The following is a 15,632-nucleotide window of genomic DNA, read 5'->3' as shown; positions in this document are numbered from 1 at the left end:
TACAACCAAAATATATTCCAAACCTTATGTAGACAATAATAAGTTTAATTGAACAATAGTAACGGTTTGAAAATAAAAATGAAACTGCATTGTATACTTATTCTATGTTGATGTTATTGCTCTTAGCTCGAAGGCGTTTACAGCTGCATCGGAGCTGAGTTCACGGAGCGGAAGAATCTGTGAACATAGAAACTAAGAATAAGGCTGGTAGAGCGCGTACCAGTTTCACGATGACGCTCGCACGTAGCAAAGGCCTCTACTTGTGTAAAGCTGTGTTATGAATGTGTTCATTGTTATGACGTGTACATGCGGCATAGTATGTATTATAGTAACAAACATTGTTTAACTTCGCAAAGGAAATACTGAAGATGTCGACTTAGTTTTCAAATTTGTTATACAACGAAAGGCACATACGATACACTGGTAAGTATTGTATGTGAGTGGACGATGAAGTACAAAACTTCACAAGGAAAGATTTCTGAGACCAAGCAGTAGCCATTATTATGTAATGCAATTTCCGCCGATTTATCTATTTAGTGTGGACGTTGAAAAAAAAATATTGAAGAAAATAACAAGGACATAACAAAGAATTAGGATTCGGTTTCGAAGATCACCAAGATGGTGTTTGCGTTTCGAAGACCATCTGTCGCCAACGTCCATACCACGTTGAATACACCGGTTCTCGTCCGATCACCGAAGTTAAGCAACGTCGGGCGCGGTCAGTACTTGGATGGGTGACCGCCTGGGAACACCGCGTGATGTTGGCTTTTTTGGCGTTTTTCTCTCGGCGGTTTCTTTTTAGCGCTCCAATATTCTCAATTCATAAACTTTTATTAATTTTTCATAGGAGATTATTAACAAAAAAATGAAGATTTCTCTCCGATGTCGCGTCTCGCGTTTGCGTTTCGAAGACCAACGGTCGCCAACGTCCATACCACGTTGAATACACCGGTTCTCGTCCGATCACCGAAGTTAAGCAACGTCGGGCGCGGTCAGTACTTGGATGGGTGACCGCCTGGGAACACCGCGTGATGTTGGCTTTTTTGGCGTTTTTCTTTCGGCGGTTCCTTTTTAGCGCTCCAATATTCTCAATCCATGAACTTTAATAATTTTTCATAGGAGATTATTAACAAAAAAATGAAGATTTCTCTCCGATGTCGCGTCTCGCGTTTGCGTTTCGAAGACGAACGGTCGCCAACGTCCATACCACGTTGAATACACCTGTTCTCGTCCGATCACCGAAGTTAAGCAACGTCGGGCGCGGTCAGTACTTGGATGGGTGACCGCCTGGGAACACCGCGTGATGTTGGCTTTTTTGGCGTTTTTCTTTCGGCGGTTCCTTTTTAGCGCTCCAATATTCTCAATTCATAAACTTTTATTAATTTTTCATAGGAGATTATTAACAAAAAAATGAAGATTTCTCTCCGATGTCGCGTCTCGCGTTTGCGTTTCGAAGACGAACGGTCGCCAACGTCCATACCACGTTGAATACACCTGTTCTCGTCCGATCACCGAAGTTAAGCAACGTCGGGCGCGGTCAGTACTTGGATGGGTGACCGCCTGGGAACACCGCGTGATGTTGGCTTTTTTGGCGTTTTTCTTTCGGCGGTTCCTTTTTAGCGCTCCAATATTCTCAATCCATGAACTTTTATTAATTTTTCATAGGAGATTATTAACAAAAAAATGAAGATTTCTCTCCGATGTCGCCTCTCGCGTTTGCGTTTCGAAGACGAACGTTCGCCAACGTCCATACCACGTTGAATACACCGGTTCTCGTCCGATCACCGAAGTTAAGCAACGTCGGGCGCGGTCAGTACTTGGATGGGTGACCGCCTGGGAACACCGCGTGATGTTGGCTTTTTTGGCGTTTTTCTTTCGGCGGTTCCTTTTTAGCGCTCCAATATTCTCAATTCATAAACTTTTATTAATTTTTCATAGGAGATTATTAACAAAAAAATGAAGATTTCTCTCCGATGTCGCGTCTCGCGTTTGCGTTTCGAAGACGAACGGTCGCCAACGTCCATACCACGTTGAATACACCTGTTCTCGTCCGATCACCGAAGTTAAGCAACGTCGGGCGCGGTCAGTACTTGGATGGGTGACCGCCTGGGAACACCGCGTGATGTTGGCTTTTTTGGCGTTTTTCTTTCGGCGGTTCCTTTTTAGCGCTCCAATATTCTCAATCCATAAACTTTTATCCATGTTTCATAGGAGATTATTAACAAAAAAATGAAGATTTCTCTCCGATGTCGCGTCTCGCGTTTGCGTTTCGAAGACGAACGTTCGCCAACGTCCATACCACGTTGAATACACCGGTTCTCGTCCGATCACCGAAGTTAAGCAACGTCGGGCGCGGTCAGTACTTGGATGGGTGACCGCCTGGGAACACCGCGTGATGTTGGCTTTTTTGGCGTTTTTCTTTCGGCGGTTCCTTTTTAGCGCTCCAATATTCTCAATCCATAAACTTTTATCCATGTTTCATAGGAGATTATTAACAAAAAAATGAAGATTTCTCTCCGATGTCGCGTCTCGCGTTTGCGTTTCGAAGACGAACGTTCGCCAACGTCCATACCACGTTGAATACACCGGTTCTCGTCCGATCACCGAAGTTAAGCAACGTCGGGCGCGGTCAGTACTTGGATGGGTGACCGCCTGGGAACACCGCGTGATGTTGGCTTTTTTGGCGTTTTTCTCTCGGCGGTTTCTTTTTAGCGCTCCAATATTCTCAATCCATGAACTTTAATAATTTTTCATAGGAGATTATTAACAAAAAAATGAAGATTTCTCTCCGATGTCGCGTCTCGCGTTTGCGTTTCGAAGACGAACGGTCGCCAACGTCCATACCACGTTGAATACACCGGTTCTCGTCCGATCACCGAAGTTAAGCAACGTCGGGCGCGGTCAGTACTTGGATGGGTGACCGCCTGGGAACACCGCGTGATGTTGGCTTTTTTGGCGTTTTTCTCTCGGCGGTTTCTTTTTAGCGCTCCAATATTCTCAATTCATAAACTTTTATTAATTTTTCATAGGAGATTATTAACAAAAAAATGAAGATTTCTCTCCGATGTCGCGTCTCGCGTTTGCGTTTCGAAGACCAACGGTCGCCAACGTCCATACCACGTTGAATACACCGGTTCTCGTCCGATCACCGAAGTTAAGCAACGTCGGGCGCGGTCAGTACTTGGATGGGTGACCGCCTGGGAACACCGCGTGATGTTGGCTTTTTTGGCGTTTTTCTTTCGGCGGTTCCTTTTTAGCGCTCCAATATTCTCAATCCATGAACTTTATAAATTTTTCATAGGAGATTATTAACAAAAAAATGAAGATTTCTCTCCGATGTCGCGTCTCGCGTTTGCGTTTCGAAGACGAACGGTCGCCAACGTCCATACCACGTTGAATACACCTGTTCTCGTCCGATCACCGAAGTTAAGCAACGTCGGGCGCGGTCAGTACTTGGATGGGTGACCGCCTGGGAACACCGCGTGATGTTGGCTTTTTTGGCGTTTTTCTTTCGGCGGTTCCTTTTTAGCGCTCCAATATTCTCAATTCATAAACTTTTATTAATTTTTCATAGGAGATTATTAACAAAAAAATGAAGATTTCTCTCCGATGTCGCGTCTCGCGTTTGCGTTTCGAAGACGAACGGTCGCCAACGTCCATACCACGTTGAATACACCTGTTCTCGTCCGATCACCGAAGTTAAGCAACGTCGGGCGCGGTCAGTACTTGGATGGGTGACCGCCTGGGAACACCGCGTGATGTTGGCTTTTTTGGCGTTTTTCTTTCGGCGGTTCCTTTTTAGCGCTCCAATATTCTCAATCCATGAACTTTTATTAATTTTTCATAGGAGATTATTAACAAAAAAATGAAGATTTCTCTCCGATGTCGCCTCTCGCGTTTGCGTTTCGAAGACGAACGTTCGCCAACGTCCATACCACGTTGAATACACCGGTTCTCGTCCGATCACCGAAGTTAAGCAACGTCGGGCGCGGTCAGTACTTGGATGGGTGACCGCCTGGGAACACCGCGTGATGTTGGCTTTTTTGGCGTTTTTCTTTCGGCGGTTCCTTTTTAGCGCTCCAATATTCTCAATTCATAAACTTTTATTAATTTTTCATAGGAGATTATTAACAAAAAAATGAAGATTTCTCTCCGATGTCGCGTCTCGCGTTTGCGTTTCGAAGACGAACGGTCGCCAACGTCCATACCACGTTGAATACACCTGTTCTCGTCCGATCACCGAAGTTAAGCAACGTCGGGCGCGGTCAGTACTTGGATGGGTGACCGCCTGGGAACACCGCGTGATGTTGGCTTTTTTGGCGTTTTTCTTTCGGCGGTTCCTTTTTAGCGCTCCAATATTCTCAATCCATAAACTTTTATCCATGTTTCATAGGAGATTATTAACAAAAAAATGAAGATTTCTCTCCGATGTCGCGTCTCGCGTTTGCGTTTCGAAGACGAACGTTCGCCAACGTCCATACCACGTTGAATACACCGGTTCTCGTCCGATCACCGAAGTTAAGCAACGTCGGGCGCGGTCAGTACTTGGATGGGTGACCGCCTGGGAACACCGCGTGATGTTGGCTTTTTTGGCGTTTTTCTTTCGGCGGTTCCTTTTTAGCGCTCCAATATTCTCAATCCATAAACTTTTATCCATGTTTCATAGGAGATTATTAACAAAAAAATGAAGATTTCTCTCCGATGTCGCGTCTCGCGTTTGCGTTTCGAAGACGAACGTTCGCCAACGTCCATACCACGTTGAATACACCGGTTCTCGTCCGATCACCGAAGTTAAGCAACGTCGGGCGCGGTCAGTACTTGGATGGGTGACCGCCTGGGAACACCGCGTGATGTTGGCTTTTTTGGCGTTTTTCTCTCGGCGGTTTCTTTTTAGCGCTCCAATATTCTCAATCCATGAACTTTAATAATTTTTCATAGGAGATTATTAACAAAAAAATGAAGATTTCTCTCCGATGTCGCGTCTCGCGTTTGCGTTTCGAAGACGAACGGTCGCCAACGTCCATACCACGTTGAATACACCGGTTCTCGTCCGATCACCGAAGTTAAGCAACGTCGGGCGCGGTCAGTACTTGGATGGGTGACCGCCTGGGAAAACCGCGTGATGTTGGCTTTTTTGGCGTTTTTCTTTCGGCGGTTCCTTTTTAGCGCTCCAATATTCTCAATCCATGAACTTTAATAATTTTTCATAGGAGATTATTAACAAAAAAATGAAGATTTCTCTCCGATGTCGCGTCTCGCGTTTGCGTTTCGAAGACGAATGGTCGCCAACGTCCATACCACGTTGAATACACCGGTTCTCGTCCGATCACCGAAGTTAAGCAACGTCGGGCGCGGTCAGTACTTGGATGGGTGACCGCCTGGGAACACCGCGTGATGTTGGCTTTTTTGGCGTTTTTCTTTCGGCGGTTCCTTTTTAGCGCTCCAATATTCTCAATTCATAAACTTTTATTAATTTTTCATAGGAGATTATTAACAAAAAAATGAAGATTTCTCTCCGATGTCGCGTCTCGCGTTTGCGTTTCGAAGACGAACGGTCGCCAACGTCCATACCACGTTGAATACACCGGTTCTCGTCCGATCACCGAAGTTAAGCAACGTCGGGCGCGGTCAGTACTTGGATGGGTGACCGCCTGGGAACACCGCGTGATGTTGGCTTTTTTGGCGTTTTTCTTTCGGCGGTTCCTTTTTAGCGCTCCAATATTCTCAATCCATGAACTTTAATAATTTTTCATAGGAGATTATTAACAAAAAAATGAAGATTTCTCTCCGATGTCGCCTCTCGCGTTTGCGTTTCGAAGACGAACGGTCGCCAACTTCCATACCACGTTGAATACACCGGTTCTCGTCCGATCACCGAAGTTAAGCAACGTCGGGCGCGGTCAGTACTTGGATGGGTGACCGCCTGGGAACACCGCGTGATGTTGGCTTTTTTGGCGTTTTTCTTTCAGCGGTTCCCTTTCAGCGCTCCAATATTCTCAATTCATAAACTTTTGTTTTGCATGTCATTCTTTAATTTTTATCTTTGTTAAAACTGGCGCTCTTTACTGTCTTATACTTAGCCTAATTTTGTAATATTTTGATACACGACTCCTTTTTTGTTCACGGTGTGAACTATTATAGCACAAAATAAAACCCAATTTGATTTCACCTTCAAAATCCTTTTAAAATACTGTAACCAATTTTTTTAATCATACTTTGTACATAGAAAAACCTTTAAGAACGATCGCTTTCTTACTTGACTGTTTATAGTTTTCAATTGCGTTCAGGTTGTTTTTTATGATAACAATTCCAATTATTAATATTTTGTGTTTTTATTTTCTAGTAACAAAAGGTGATTTTTTCAGGCCGATCACACTGCCATCTCGTAGCATTTAGATGAGTCCGCTGTCGTTACTCTGCCATTTCAATATTTTCCCTGTAGATGGCGCTCTTCTTCGCCAAATAAATACCATACAACCTTAAATTTTTACCCCTCTACGATCAACCCTTATTTTTAAATTAAAAATTAAAAATATTTTTTTTGCAAAACAACATTTGCGGGATCAGCTAGTTATAGATAATATCGAGTTTAACGTACATAAACACAAAAGAAAAAAACGTGGGCAGGTTGCCTACTCGATGCGAAAAGAACTTTCATTAAAGCTGAAGAGTACACCAATACTTCGCTTTGCGTCGTTTTCTTTTTTAATTCAATTTTATTTTATTTTTTAAAAGGTGGCAACACTTTTGTTTTTAATTGCGTTACGCCATCAAAACTCGGGGATTCTCTTTCTAACCAAAAATCAACGCAATTTGAATACAGTTTTATTTTCACTTTGTTTTGCTAATTTTAAAAGTTCAGTTTTAATTAAGTAGTGTGTTGTGCTTATTTTAAAAGAGAATAATAAATTAATATAAATTTTTACGCGTTGTTTCTGGTTATCAAAAAGGTAAATATTATTACAATTTATTTAATTGGCAGAGTTATGTTATTTTTGTTTTTTAAATGTTCACTTTGTTCAATTTTCTTTTTAAAAAGTAGTATTTTCGTGACCCTGGAACCTATCTTCGATCTCTATGTGTTTTGCTATAGAAAATCTTAATTCACTTTGCGGCGTTTCAATTTGCGTCGTGTTTTTTTGGAACCTAACTACGACGCAAGGTGAGGTATTGGCGTATTATATATATGTGTCGATCACTCTCTTACAACCAAAATATATTCCAAACCTTATGTAGATAATAATAAGTTTAATTGAACAATAGTAACGGCTTGAAAATAAAAATGAAACTGCATTGTATGCTTATTCTATGTTGATGTTATTGCTCTTAGCTCGAAGACAGCTTCATCGGAGCTGAGTTCACGGAGCGGAAGAATCTGTGAACTTAAAAACTAAGAATAAGGCTGGTAGAGCGCGTACCAGTTTCACGATGACGCTCGCACGTAGCAAAGGGCTCTACTTGTGTAAAGCTGTGTTATGAATGTGTTCATTGTTATGACGTGTACATGCGGCATAGTATGTATTATAGTAACAAACATTGTTTAACTTCGCAAAGGAAATACTGAAGATGTCGACTTAGTTTTCAAATTTGTTATACAACGAAAGGCACATACGATACACTGGTAAGTATTGTATGTGAGTGGACGTTGAAGTACAAATCTTCACAAGGAAAGATTTCTGAGACCAAGCAGTAGCCATTATTATGTAATGCAATTTCCGCCGATTTATCTATTTAGTGTGGACGTTGAAAAAAAAATATTGAAGAAAATAACAAAGACATAACAGAGAATTAGGATTCGGTTTCGAAGATCACCAAGATGGTGTTTGCGCATCGAAGACGAACGGTCGCCAACGTCCATACCACGTTGAATACACCGGTTCTCGTCCGATCACCGAAGTTAAGCAACGTCGGGCGCGGTCAGTACTTGGATGGGTGACCGCCTGGGAACACCGCGTGATGTTGGCTTTTTTGGCGTTTTTCTTTCGGCGGTTCCTTTTTAGCGCTCCAATATTCTCAATCCATGAACTTTTATTAATTTTTCATAGGAGATTATTAACAAAAAAATGAAGATTTCTCTCCGATGTCGCCTCTCGCGTTTGCGTTTCGAGGACCATCAGTCGCCAACGTCCATACCACGTTGAATACACCGGTTCTCGTCCGATCACCGAAGTTAAGCAACGTCGGGCGCGGTCAGTACTTGGATGGGTGACCGCCTGGGAACACCGCGTGATGTTGGCTTTTTTGGCGTTTTTCTTTCGGCGGTTCCTTTTTAGCGCTCCAATATTCTCAATTCATAAACTATTATCCATTTTTCATAGGAGATTATTAACAAAAAAATGAAGATTTCTCTCCGATGTCGCCTCTCGCGTTTGCGTTTCGAGGACCATCAGTCGCCAACGTCCATACCACGTTGAATACACCGGTTCTCGTCCGATCACCGAAGTTAAGCAACGTCGGGCGCGGTCAGTACTTGGATGGGTGACCGCCTGGGAACACCGCGTGATGTTGGCTTTTTTGGCGTTTTTCTTTCGGCGGTTCCTTTTTAGCGCTCCAATATTCTCAATCCATGAACTTTTATTAATTTTTCATAGGAGATTATTAACAAAAAAATGAAGATTTCTCTCCGATGTCGCCTCTCGCGTTTGCGTTTCGAGGACCATCAGTCGCCAACGTCCATACCACGTTGAATACACCGGTTCTCGTCCGATCACCGAAGTTAAGCAACGTCGGGCGCGGTCAGTACTTGGATGGGTGACCGCCTGGGAACACCGCGTGATGTTGGCTTTTTTGGCGTTTTTCTTTCGGCGGTTCCCTTTTAGCGCTCCAATATTTTCAATTCTTTTTTTTTGCACTTTTGTTTTGCATGTCATTCGTTAATTTTTATCGTTGTTAAAACTGGCGCTCTTTACTGTCTTATACTTAGCCTAATTTTGTAATATTTTGATACACGACTCCTTTTTTGTTCACGATGTGAACTATTATAGCACAAAATAAAACCCAAGTTGATTTCACCTTCAAAATCTTTTTAAAATACTGTAACCAATTTTCTTAATCATACTTTATACATAGAATAACCTTTAAGAAGAATCGCTTTCTTACTTGACTATTTATTGTTTGCGTTCAGGTTATTTTTTATGATAACAATTCAAATTATTAATATTTTGTGTTTTTATTTTCTAGTAACAAAAGGTGATTTCTTCAGGCCGATCACGCTGCCATCTCGTAGCATTTAGATGAGTCCGCTGTCGTTACTCTGCCATTTCAATATTTTCCCTGTAGATGGCGCTCTTCTTCGCCAAATAAATACCATACAACCCTAAATTTTTACCCCTCTACGATCAACCCTTATTATTAAATTGAAAATTAAAAATATTTTTTTTGCAAAACAACACATTCGGGATCAGCTAGTTAGTTATACATAATATCGAGTTTAACGTACATAAATACAAAAGAAAAAAACGTGAGCAGGTTGCCTACTCGATGCGAAAAGAACTTTCATTAAAGCTGAAGAGTACACCAATACTTCGCTTTGCGTCGTTTTTTTTTTAATTTAATTTAATTTTATTTTTTAAAAGATGGCAACACTTTTGTTTTTAATTGCGTTACGCCATCAAAACTCGGGGATTCTCTTTCTAACCAAAAATCAACGCAATTTGAATACAGTTTTATTTTCACTTTGTTTTGCTAATTTTAAAAGTTCAGTTTTAATTAAGTAGTGTGTTGTGCTTATTTTAAAAGAGAATAATAAATTAATATAAATTTTTACGCGTTGTTTCTGGTTATCAAAAAGGTAAATATTATTACAATTTATTTAATTGGCAGAGTTATGTTATTTTTGTTTTTTAAATGTTCACTTTGTTCAATTTTCTTTTTAAAAAGTAGTATTTTCGTGACCCTGGAACCTATCTTCGATCTTTATGTGTTTTGCTATAGAAAATCTTAATTCACTTTGCGGCGTTTCAATTTGCGTCGTGTTTTTTTGGAACCTAACTACGACGCAAGGTGAGGTATTGGCGTATTATATATATGTGTCGATCACTCTCTTACAACCAAAATATATTCCAAACCTTATGTAGATAATAATAAGTTTAATTGAACAATAGTAACGGCTTGAAAATAAAAATGAAACTGCATTGTATGCTTATTCTATGTTGATGTTATTGCTCTTAGCTCGAAGACAGCTTCATCGGAGCTGAGTTCACGGAGCGGAAGAATCTGTGAACTTAAAAACTAAGAATAAGGCTGGTAGAGCGCGTACCAGTTTCACGATGACGCTCGCACGTAGCAAAGGGCTCTACTTGTGTAAAGCTGTGTTATGAATGTGTTCATTGTTATGACGTGTACATGCGGCATAGTATGTATTATAGTAACAAACATTGTTTAACTTCGCAAAGGAAATACTGAAGATGTCGACTTAGTTTTCAAATTTGTTATACAACGAAAGGCACATACGATACACTGGTAAGTATTGTATGTGAGTGGACGTTGAAGTACAAATCTTCACAAGGAAAGATTTCTGAGACCAAGCAGTAGCCATTATTATGTAATGCAATTTCCGCCGATTTATCTATTTAGTGTGGACGTTGAAAAAAAAATATTGAAGAAAATAACAAAGACATAACAGAGAATTAGGATTCGGTTTCGAAGATCACCAAGATGGTGTTTGCGCATCGAAGACGAACGGTCGCCAACGTCCATACCACGTTGAATACACCGGTTCTCGTCCGATCACCGAAGTTAAGCAACGTCGGGCGCGGTCAGTACTTGGATGGGTGACCGCCTGGGAACACCGCGTGATGTTGGCTTTTTTGGCGTTTTTCTTTCGGCGGTTCCTTTTTAGCGCTCCAATATTCTCAATCCATGAACTTTTATTAATTTTTCATAGGAGATTATTAACAAAAAAATGAAGATTTCTCTCCGATGTCGCCTCTCGCGTTTGCGTTTCGAGGACCATCAGTCGCCAACGTCCATACCACGTTGAATACACCGGTTCTCGTCCGATCACCGAAGTTAAGCAACGTCGGGCGCGGTCAGTACTTGGATGGGTGACCGCCTGGGAACACCGCGTGATGTTGGCTTTTTTGGCGTTTTTCTTTCGGCGGTTCCTTTTTAGCGCTCCAATATTCTCAATTCATAAACTATTATCCATTTTTCATAGGAGATTATTAACAAAAAAATGAAGATTTCTCTCCGATGTCGCCTCTCGCGTTTGCGTTTCGAGGACCATCAGTCGCCAACGTCCATACCACGTTGAATACACCGGTTCTCGTCCGATCACCGAAGTTAAGCAACGTCGGGCGCGGTCAGTACTTGGATGGGTGACCGCCTGGGAACACCGCGTGATGTTGGCTTTTTTGGCGTTTTTCTTTCGGCGGTTCCTTTTTAGCGCTCCAATATTCTCAATCCATGAACTTTTATTAATTTTTCATAGGAGATTATTAACAAAAAAATGAAGATTTCTCTCCGATGTCGCCTCTCGCGTTTGCGTTTCGAGGACCATCAGTCGCCAACGTCCATACCACGTTGAATACACCGGTTCTCGTCCGATCACCGAAGTTAAGCAACGTCGGGCGCGGTCAGTACTTGGATGGGTGACCGCCTGGGAACACCGCGTGATGTTGGCTTTTTTGGCGTTTTTCTTTCGGCGGTTCCCTTTTAGCGCTCCAATATTTTCAATTCTTTTTTTTTGCACTTTTGTTTTGCATGTCATTCGTTAATTTTTATCGTTGTTAAAACTGGCGCTCTTTACTGTCTTATACTTAGCCTAATTTTGTAATATTTTGATACACGACTCCTTTTTTGTTCACGATGTGAACTATTATAGCACAAAATAAAACCCAAGTTGATTTCACCTTCAAAATCTTTTTAAAATACTGTAACCAATTTTCTTAATCATACTTTATACATAGAATAACCTTTAAGAAGAATCGCTTTCTTACTTGACTATTTATTGTTTGCGTTCAGGTTATTTTTTATGATAACAATTCAAATTATTAATATTTTGTGTTTTTATTTTCTAGTAACAAAAGGTGATTTCTTCAGGCCGATCACGCTGCCATCTCGTAGCATTTAGATGAGTCCGCTGTCGTTACTCTGCCATTTCAATATTTTCCCTGTAGATGGCGCTCTTCTTCGCCAAATAAATACCATACAACCCTAAATTTTTACCCCTCTACGATCAACCCTTATTATTAAATTGAAAATTAAAAATATTTTTTTTGCAAAACAACACATTCGGGATCAGCTAGTTAGTTATACATAATATCGAGTTTAACGTACATAAATACAAAAGAAAAAAACGTGAGCAGGTTGCCTACTCGATGCGAAAAGAACTTTCATTAAAGCTGAAGAGTACACCAATACTTCGCTTTGCGTCGTTTTTTTTTTAATTTAATTTAATTTTATTTTTTAAAAGATGGCAACACTTTTGTTTTTAATTGCGTTACGCCATCAAAACTCGGGGATTCTCTTTCTAACCAAAAATCAACGCAATTTGAATACAGTTTTATTTTCACTTTGTTTTGCTAATTTTAAAAGTTCAGTTTTAATTAAGTAGTGTGTTGTGCTTATTTTAAAAGAGAATAATAAATTAATATAAATTTTTACGCGTTGTTTCTGGTTATCAAAAAGGTAAATATTATTACAATTTATTTAATTGGCAGAGTTATGTTATTTTTGTTTTTTAAATGTTCACTTTGTTCAATTTTCTTTTTAAAAAGTAGTATTTTCGTGACCCTGGAACCTATCTTCGATCTTTATGTGTTTTGCTATAGAAAATCTTAATTCACTTTGCGGCGTTTCAATTTGCGTCGTGTTTTTTTGGAACCTAACTACGACGCAAGGTGAGGTATTGGCGTATTATATATATGTGTCGATCACTCTCTTACAACCAAAATATATTCCAAACCTTATGTAGATAATAATAAGTTTAATTGAACAATAGTAACGGCTTGAAAATAAAAATGAAACTGCATTGTATGCTTATTCTATGTTGATGTTATTGCTCTTAGCTCGAAGACAGCTTCATCGGAGCTGAGTTCACGGAGCGGAAGAATCTGTGAACTTAAAAACTAAGAATAAGGCTGGTAGAGCGCGTACCAGTTTCACGATGACGCTCGCACGTAGCAAAGGGCTCTACTTGTGTAAAGCTGTGTTATGAATGTGTTCATTGTTATGACGTGTACATGCGGCATAGTATGTATTATAGTAACAAACATTGTTTAACTTCGCAAAGGAAATACTGAAGATGTCGACTTAGTTTTCAAATTTGTTATACAACGAAAGGCACATACGATACACTGGTAAGTATTGTATGTGAGTGGACGTTGAAGTACAAATCTTCACAAGGAAAGATTTCTGAGACCAAGCAGTAGCCATTATTATGTAATGCAATTTCCGCCGATTTATCTATTTAGTGTGGACGTTGAAAAAAAAATATTGAAGAAAATAACAAAGACATAACAGAGAATTAGGATTCGGTTTCGAAGATCACCAAGATGGTGTTTGCGCATCGAAGACGAACGGTCGCCAACGTCCATACCACGTTGAATACACCGGTTCTCGTCCGATCACCGAAGTTAAGCAACGTCGGGCGCGGTCAGTACTTGGATGGGTGACCGCCTGGGAACACCGCGTGATGTTGGCTTTTTGGCGTTTTTCTTTCGGCGGTTCCTTTTTAGCGCTCCAATATTCTCAATCCGTAAACTTTTATCCATTTTTCATAGGAGATTATTAACAAAAAAATGAAGATTTCTCTCCGATGTCGCCTCTCGCGTTTGCTTTTCGAAGACCATCAGTCGCCAACGTCCATACCACGTTGAATACACCGGTTCTCGTCCGATCACCGAAGTTAAGCAACGTCGGGCGCGGTCAGTACTTGGATGGGTGACCGCCTGGGAACACCGCGTGATGTTGGCTTTTTTGGCGTTTTTCTTTCGGCGGTTCCTTTTTAGCGCTCCAATATTCTCAATCCGTAAACTTTTATCCATTTTTCATAGGAGATTATTAACAAAAAAATGAAGATTTCTCTCCGATGTCGCCTCTCGCGTTTGCGTTTCGAAGACCATCAGTCGCCAACGTCCATACCACGTTGAATACACCGGTTCTCGTCCGATCACCGAAGTTAAGCAACGTCGGGCGCGGTCAGTACTTGGATGGGTGACCGCCTGGGAACACCGCGTGATGTTGGCTTTTTTGGCGTTTTTCTTTCGGCGGTTCCTTTTTAGCGCTCCAATATTCTCAATCCGTAAACTTTTATCCATTTTTCTTAGGAGATTATTAACAAAAAAATAAAGATTTCTCTCCGATGTCGCCTCTCGCGTTTGCGTTTCGAAGACCATCAGTCGCCAACGTCCATACCACGTTGAATACACCGGTTCTCGTCCGATCACCGAAGTTAAGCAACGTCGGGCGCGGTCAGTACTTGGATGGGTGACCGCCTGGGAACACCACGTGATGATGGCTTTTTTGGCGTTTTTCTTTCGGCGGTTCCTTTTTAGCGCTCCAATATTCTCAATCCGTAAACTTTTATCTATTTTTCTTAGGAGATTATTAACAAAAAAATAAAGATTTCTCTCCGATGTCGCCTCTCGCGTTTGCGTTTCGAAGACCATCAGTCGCCAACGTCCATACCACGTTGAATACACCGGTTCTCGTCCGATCACCGAAGTTAAGCAACGTCGGGCGCGGTCAGTACTTGGATGGGTAACCGCCTGGGAACACTGCGTGATGTTGGCTTTTTTGGCGTTTTTCTTTCGGCGGTTCCTTTTTAGCGCTCCAATATTCTCAATCCGTAAACTTTTATCCATTTTTCATAGGAGATTATTAACAAAAAAATGAAGATTTCTCTCCGATGTCGCCTCTCGCGTTTGCGTTTCGAAGACCATCAGTCGCCAACGTCCATACCACGTTGAATACACCGGTTCTCGTCCGATCACCGAAGTTAAGCAACGTCGGGCGCGGTCAGTACTTGGATGGGTGACCGCCTGGGAACACCACGTGATGATGGCTTTTTTGGCGTTTTTCTTTCGGCGGTTCCTTTTTAGCGCTCCAATATTCTCAATCCGTAAACTTTTATCTATTTTTCTTAGGAGATTATTAACAAAAAAATAAAGATTTCTCTCCGATGTCGCCTCTCGCGTTTGCGTTTCGAAGACCATCAGTCGCCAACGTCCATACCACGTTGAATACACCGGTTCTCGTCCGATCACCGAAGTTAAGCAACGTCGGGCGCGGTCAGTACTTGGATGGGTAACCGCCTGGGAACACTGCGTGATGTTGGCTTTTTTGGCGTTTTTCTTTCGGCGGTTCCTTTTTAGCGCTCCAATATTCTCAATCCGTAAACTTTTATCCATTTTTCATAGGAGATTATTAACAAAAAAATGAAGATTTCTCTCCGATGTCGCCTCTCGCGTTTGCGTTTCGAAGACCATCTGTCGCCAACGTCCATACCACGTTGAATACACCGGTTCTCGTCCGATCACCGAAGTTAAGCAACGTCGGGCGCGGTCAGTACTTGGATGGGTGACCGCCTGGGAACACCGCGTGATGTTGGCTTTTTTGGCGTTTTTCTTTCGGCGGTTCCTTTTTAGCGCTCCAATATTCTCAATCCGTAAACTTTTATCCATTTTTCA

General features: G+C 41.4%; 36 non-coding genes across 36 annotated transcripts; all 36 read left to right on the top strand.

Annotated features, from left to right (window-relative positions):
- The first annotated feature begins 648 nt into the window (after nucleotides 1-648).
- LOC137928371 (5S ribosomal RNA) lies at nucleotides 649-767 on the top strand. The gene has a single exon (XR_011108478.1). It is a non-coding gene; the product is annotated as a 5S ribosomal RNA (ribosomal RNA).
- A 154-nt stretch (nucleotides 768-921) lies between these two features.
- LOC137928370 (5S ribosomal RNA) lies at nucleotides 922-1,040 on the top strand. Its single transcript, XR_011108477.1, has one exon. It is a non-coding gene; the product is annotated as a 5S ribosomal RNA (ribosomal RNA).
- A 153-nt stretch (nucleotides 1,041-1,193) lies between these two features.
- On the top strand, nucleotides 1,194-1,312 carry LOC137928016 (5S ribosomal RNA). Its single transcript, XR_011108140.1, has one exon. It is a non-coding gene; the product is annotated as a 5S ribosomal RNA (ribosomal RNA).
- A 154-nt stretch (nucleotides 1,313-1,466) lies between these two features.
- On the top strand, nucleotides 1,467-1,585 carry LOC137928015 (5S ribosomal RNA). Its single transcript, XR_011108139.1, has one exon. It is a non-coding gene; the product is annotated as a 5S ribosomal RNA (ribosomal RNA).
- Nucleotides 1,586-1,739: 154 nt separating this feature from the next.
- On the top strand, nucleotides 1,740-1,858 carry LOC137928369 (5S ribosomal RNA). The gene has a single exon (XR_011108476.1). It is a non-coding gene; the product is annotated as a 5S ribosomal RNA (ribosomal RNA).
- A 154-nt stretch (nucleotides 1,859-2,012) lies between these two features.
- Nucleotides 2,013-2,131, top strand: LOC137928014 (5S ribosomal RNA). The gene has a single exon (XR_011108138.1). It is a non-coding gene; the product is annotated as a 5S ribosomal RNA (ribosomal RNA).
- A 154-nt stretch (nucleotides 2,132-2,285) lies between these two features.
- On the top strand, nucleotides 2,286-2,404 carry LOC137928368 (5S ribosomal RNA). The gene has a single exon (XR_011108475.1). It is a non-coding gene; the product is annotated as a 5S ribosomal RNA (ribosomal RNA).
- A 154-nt stretch (nucleotides 2,405-2,558) lies between these two features.
- On the top strand, nucleotides 2,559-2,677 carry LOC137928367 (5S ribosomal RNA). Its single transcript, XR_011108474.1, has one exon. It is a non-coding gene; the product is annotated as a 5S ribosomal RNA (ribosomal RNA).
- A 153-nt stretch (nucleotides 2,678-2,830) lies between these two features.
- LOC137928365 (5S ribosomal RNA) lies at nucleotides 2,831-2,949 on the top strand. Its single transcript, XR_011108472.1, has one exon. It is a non-coding gene; the product is annotated as a 5S ribosomal RNA (ribosomal RNA).
- A 154-nt stretch (nucleotides 2,950-3,103) lies between these two features.
- On the top strand, nucleotides 3,104-3,222 carry LOC137928364 (5S ribosomal RNA). Its single transcript, XR_011108471.1, has one exon. It is a non-coding gene; the product is annotated as a 5S ribosomal RNA (ribosomal RNA).
- A 153-nt stretch (nucleotides 3,223-3,375) lies between these two features.
- On the top strand, nucleotides 3,376-3,494 carry LOC137928012 (5S ribosomal RNA). The gene has a single exon (XR_011108137.1). It is a non-coding gene; the product is annotated as a 5S ribosomal RNA (ribosomal RNA).
- A 154-nt stretch (nucleotides 3,495-3,648) lies between these two features.
- LOC137928011 (5S ribosomal RNA) lies at nucleotides 3,649-3,767 on the top strand. Its single transcript, XR_011108136.1, has one exon. It is a non-coding gene; the product is annotated as a 5S ribosomal RNA (ribosomal RNA).
- A 154-nt stretch (nucleotides 3,768-3,921) lies between these two features.
- On the top strand, nucleotides 3,922-4,040 carry LOC137928363 (5S ribosomal RNA). The gene has a single exon (XR_011108470.1). It is a non-coding gene; the product is annotated as a 5S ribosomal RNA (ribosomal RNA).
- Nucleotides 4,041-4,194: 154 nt separating this feature from the next.
- LOC137928010 (5S ribosomal RNA) lies at nucleotides 4,195-4,313 on the top strand. Its single transcript, XR_011108135.1, has one exon. It is a non-coding gene; the product is annotated as a 5S ribosomal RNA (ribosomal RNA).
- Nucleotides 4,314-4,467: 154 nt separating this feature from the next.
- LOC137928362 (5S ribosomal RNA) lies at nucleotides 4,468-4,586 on the top strand. Its single transcript, XR_011108469.1, has one exon. It is a non-coding gene; the product is annotated as a 5S ribosomal RNA (ribosomal RNA).
- A 154-nt stretch (nucleotides 4,587-4,740) lies between these two features.
- LOC137928361 (5S ribosomal RNA) lies at nucleotides 4,741-4,859 on the top strand. The gene has a single exon (XR_011108468.1). It is a non-coding gene; the product is annotated as a 5S ribosomal RNA (ribosomal RNA).
- A 153-nt stretch (nucleotides 4,860-5,012) lies between these two features.
- On the top strand, nucleotides 5,013-5,131 carry LOC137928074 (5S ribosomal RNA). Its single transcript, XR_011108196.1, has one exon. It is a non-coding gene; the product is annotated as a 5S ribosomal RNA (ribosomal RNA).
- Nucleotides 5,132-5,284: 153 nt separating this feature from the next.
- On the top strand, nucleotides 5,285-5,403 carry LOC137928359 (5S ribosomal RNA). The gene has a single exon (XR_011108467.1). It is a non-coding gene; the product is annotated as a 5S ribosomal RNA (ribosomal RNA).
- A 154-nt stretch (nucleotides 5,404-5,557) lies between these two features.
- On the top strand, nucleotides 5,558-5,676 carry LOC137928358 (5S ribosomal RNA). The gene has a single exon (XR_011108466.1). It is a non-coding gene; the product is annotated as a 5S ribosomal RNA (ribosomal RNA).
- Nucleotides 5,677-5,829: 153 nt separating this feature from the next.
- On the top strand, nucleotides 5,830-5,948 carry LOC137927909 (5S ribosomal RNA). The gene has a single exon (XR_011108037.1). It is a non-coding gene; the product is annotated as a 5S ribosomal RNA (ribosomal RNA).
- Nucleotides 5,949-7,846: 1,898 nt separating this feature from the next.
- Nucleotides 7,847-7,965, top strand: LOC137928357 (5S ribosomal RNA). Its single transcript, XR_011108465.1, has one exon. It is a non-coding gene; the product is annotated as a 5S ribosomal RNA (ribosomal RNA).
- A 154-nt stretch (nucleotides 7,966-8,119) lies between these two features.
- LOC137928356 (5S ribosomal RNA) lies at nucleotides 8,120-8,238 on the top strand. Its single transcript, XR_011108464.1, has one exon. It is a non-coding gene; the product is annotated as a 5S ribosomal RNA (ribosomal RNA).
- Nucleotides 8,239-8,392: 154 nt separating this feature from the next.
- On the top strand, nucleotides 8,393-8,511 carry LOC137928355 (5S ribosomal RNA). The gene has a single exon (XR_011108463.1). It is a non-coding gene; the product is annotated as a 5S ribosomal RNA (ribosomal RNA).
- Nucleotides 8,512-8,665: 154 nt separating this feature from the next.
- LOC137928353 (5S ribosomal RNA) lies at nucleotides 8,666-8,784 on the top strand. Its single transcript, XR_011108461.1, has one exon. It is a non-coding gene; the product is annotated as a 5S ribosomal RNA (ribosomal RNA).
- Nucleotides 8,785-10,686: 1,902 nt separating this feature from the next.
- Nucleotides 10,687-10,805, top strand: LOC137928352 (5S ribosomal RNA). The gene has a single exon (XR_011108460.1). It is a non-coding gene; the product is annotated as a 5S ribosomal RNA (ribosomal RNA).
- A 154-nt stretch (nucleotides 10,806-10,959) lies between these two features.
- LOC137928351 (5S ribosomal RNA) lies at nucleotides 10,960-11,078 on the top strand. Its single transcript, XR_011108459.1, has one exon. It is a non-coding gene; the product is annotated as a 5S ribosomal RNA (ribosomal RNA).
- A 154-nt stretch (nucleotides 11,079-11,232) lies between these two features.
- LOC137928350 (5S ribosomal RNA) lies at nucleotides 11,233-11,351 on the top strand. Its single transcript, XR_011108458.1, has one exon. It is a non-coding gene; the product is annotated as a 5S ribosomal RNA (ribosomal RNA).
- Nucleotides 11,352-11,505: 154 nt separating this feature from the next.
- LOC137928349 (5S ribosomal RNA) lies at nucleotides 11,506-11,624 on the top strand. The gene has a single exon (XR_011108457.1). It is a non-coding gene; the product is annotated as a 5S ribosomal RNA (ribosomal RNA).
- Nucleotides 11,625-13,526: 1,902 nt separating this feature from the next.
- Nucleotides 13,527-13,645, top strand: LOC137928348 (5S ribosomal RNA). The gene has a single exon (XR_011108456.1). It is a non-coding gene; the product is annotated as a 5S ribosomal RNA (ribosomal RNA).
- Nucleotides 13,646-13,798: 153 nt separating this feature from the next.
- On the top strand, nucleotides 13,799-13,917 carry LOC137928347 (5S ribosomal RNA). Its single transcript, XR_011108455.1, has one exon. It is a non-coding gene; the product is annotated as a 5S ribosomal RNA (ribosomal RNA).
- Nucleotides 13,918-14,071: 154 nt separating this feature from the next.
- Nucleotides 14,072-14,190, top strand: LOC137928346 (5S ribosomal RNA). The gene has a single exon (XR_011108454.1). It is a non-coding gene; the product is annotated as a 5S ribosomal RNA (ribosomal RNA).
- Nucleotides 14,191-14,344: 154 nt separating this feature from the next.
- LOC137927922 (5S ribosomal RNA) lies at nucleotides 14,345-14,463 on the top strand. The gene has a single exon (XR_011108049.1). It is a non-coding gene; the product is annotated as a 5S ribosomal RNA (ribosomal RNA).
- Nucleotides 14,464-14,617: 154 nt separating this feature from the next.
- On the top strand, nucleotides 14,618-14,736 carry LOC137927956 (5S ribosomal RNA). Its single transcript, XR_011108082.1, has one exon. It is a non-coding gene; the product is annotated as a 5S ribosomal RNA (ribosomal RNA).
- A 154-nt stretch (nucleotides 14,737-14,890) lies between these two features.
- Nucleotides 14,891-15,009, top strand: LOC137927921 (5S ribosomal RNA). The gene has a single exon (XR_011108048.1). It is a non-coding gene; the product is annotated as a 5S ribosomal RNA (ribosomal RNA).
- Nucleotides 15,010-15,163: 154 nt separating this feature from the next.
- Nucleotides 15,164-15,282, top strand: LOC137927955 (5S ribosomal RNA). Its single transcript, XR_011108081.1, has one exon. It is a non-coding gene; the product is annotated as a 5S ribosomal RNA (ribosomal RNA).
- A 154-nt stretch (nucleotides 15,283-15,436) lies between these two features.
- LOC137928345 (5S ribosomal RNA) lies at nucleotides 15,437-15,555 on the top strand. Its single transcript, XR_011108453.1, has one exon. It is a non-coding gene; the product is annotated as a 5S ribosomal RNA (ribosomal RNA).
- Nucleotides 15,556-15,632: the final 77 nt, after the last annotated feature.

This window comes from Battus philenor, unplaced genomic scaffold (genome assembly GCF_028537555.1).
Source record: "Battus philenor isolate CCGP_79_NKW_IND1 unplaced genomic scaffold, ilBatPhil1.0.hap1 SCAF_38, whole genome shotgun sequence".
In the NCBI taxonomy this organism is placed as follows: Eukaryota; Metazoa; Arthropoda; class Insecta; order Lepidoptera; family Papilionidae; genus Battus; species Battus philenor.
The sequence above is the reverse complement of the archived record's forward strand: the minus strand, read 5'-3'. Positions and strand labels throughout refer to the sequence as shown.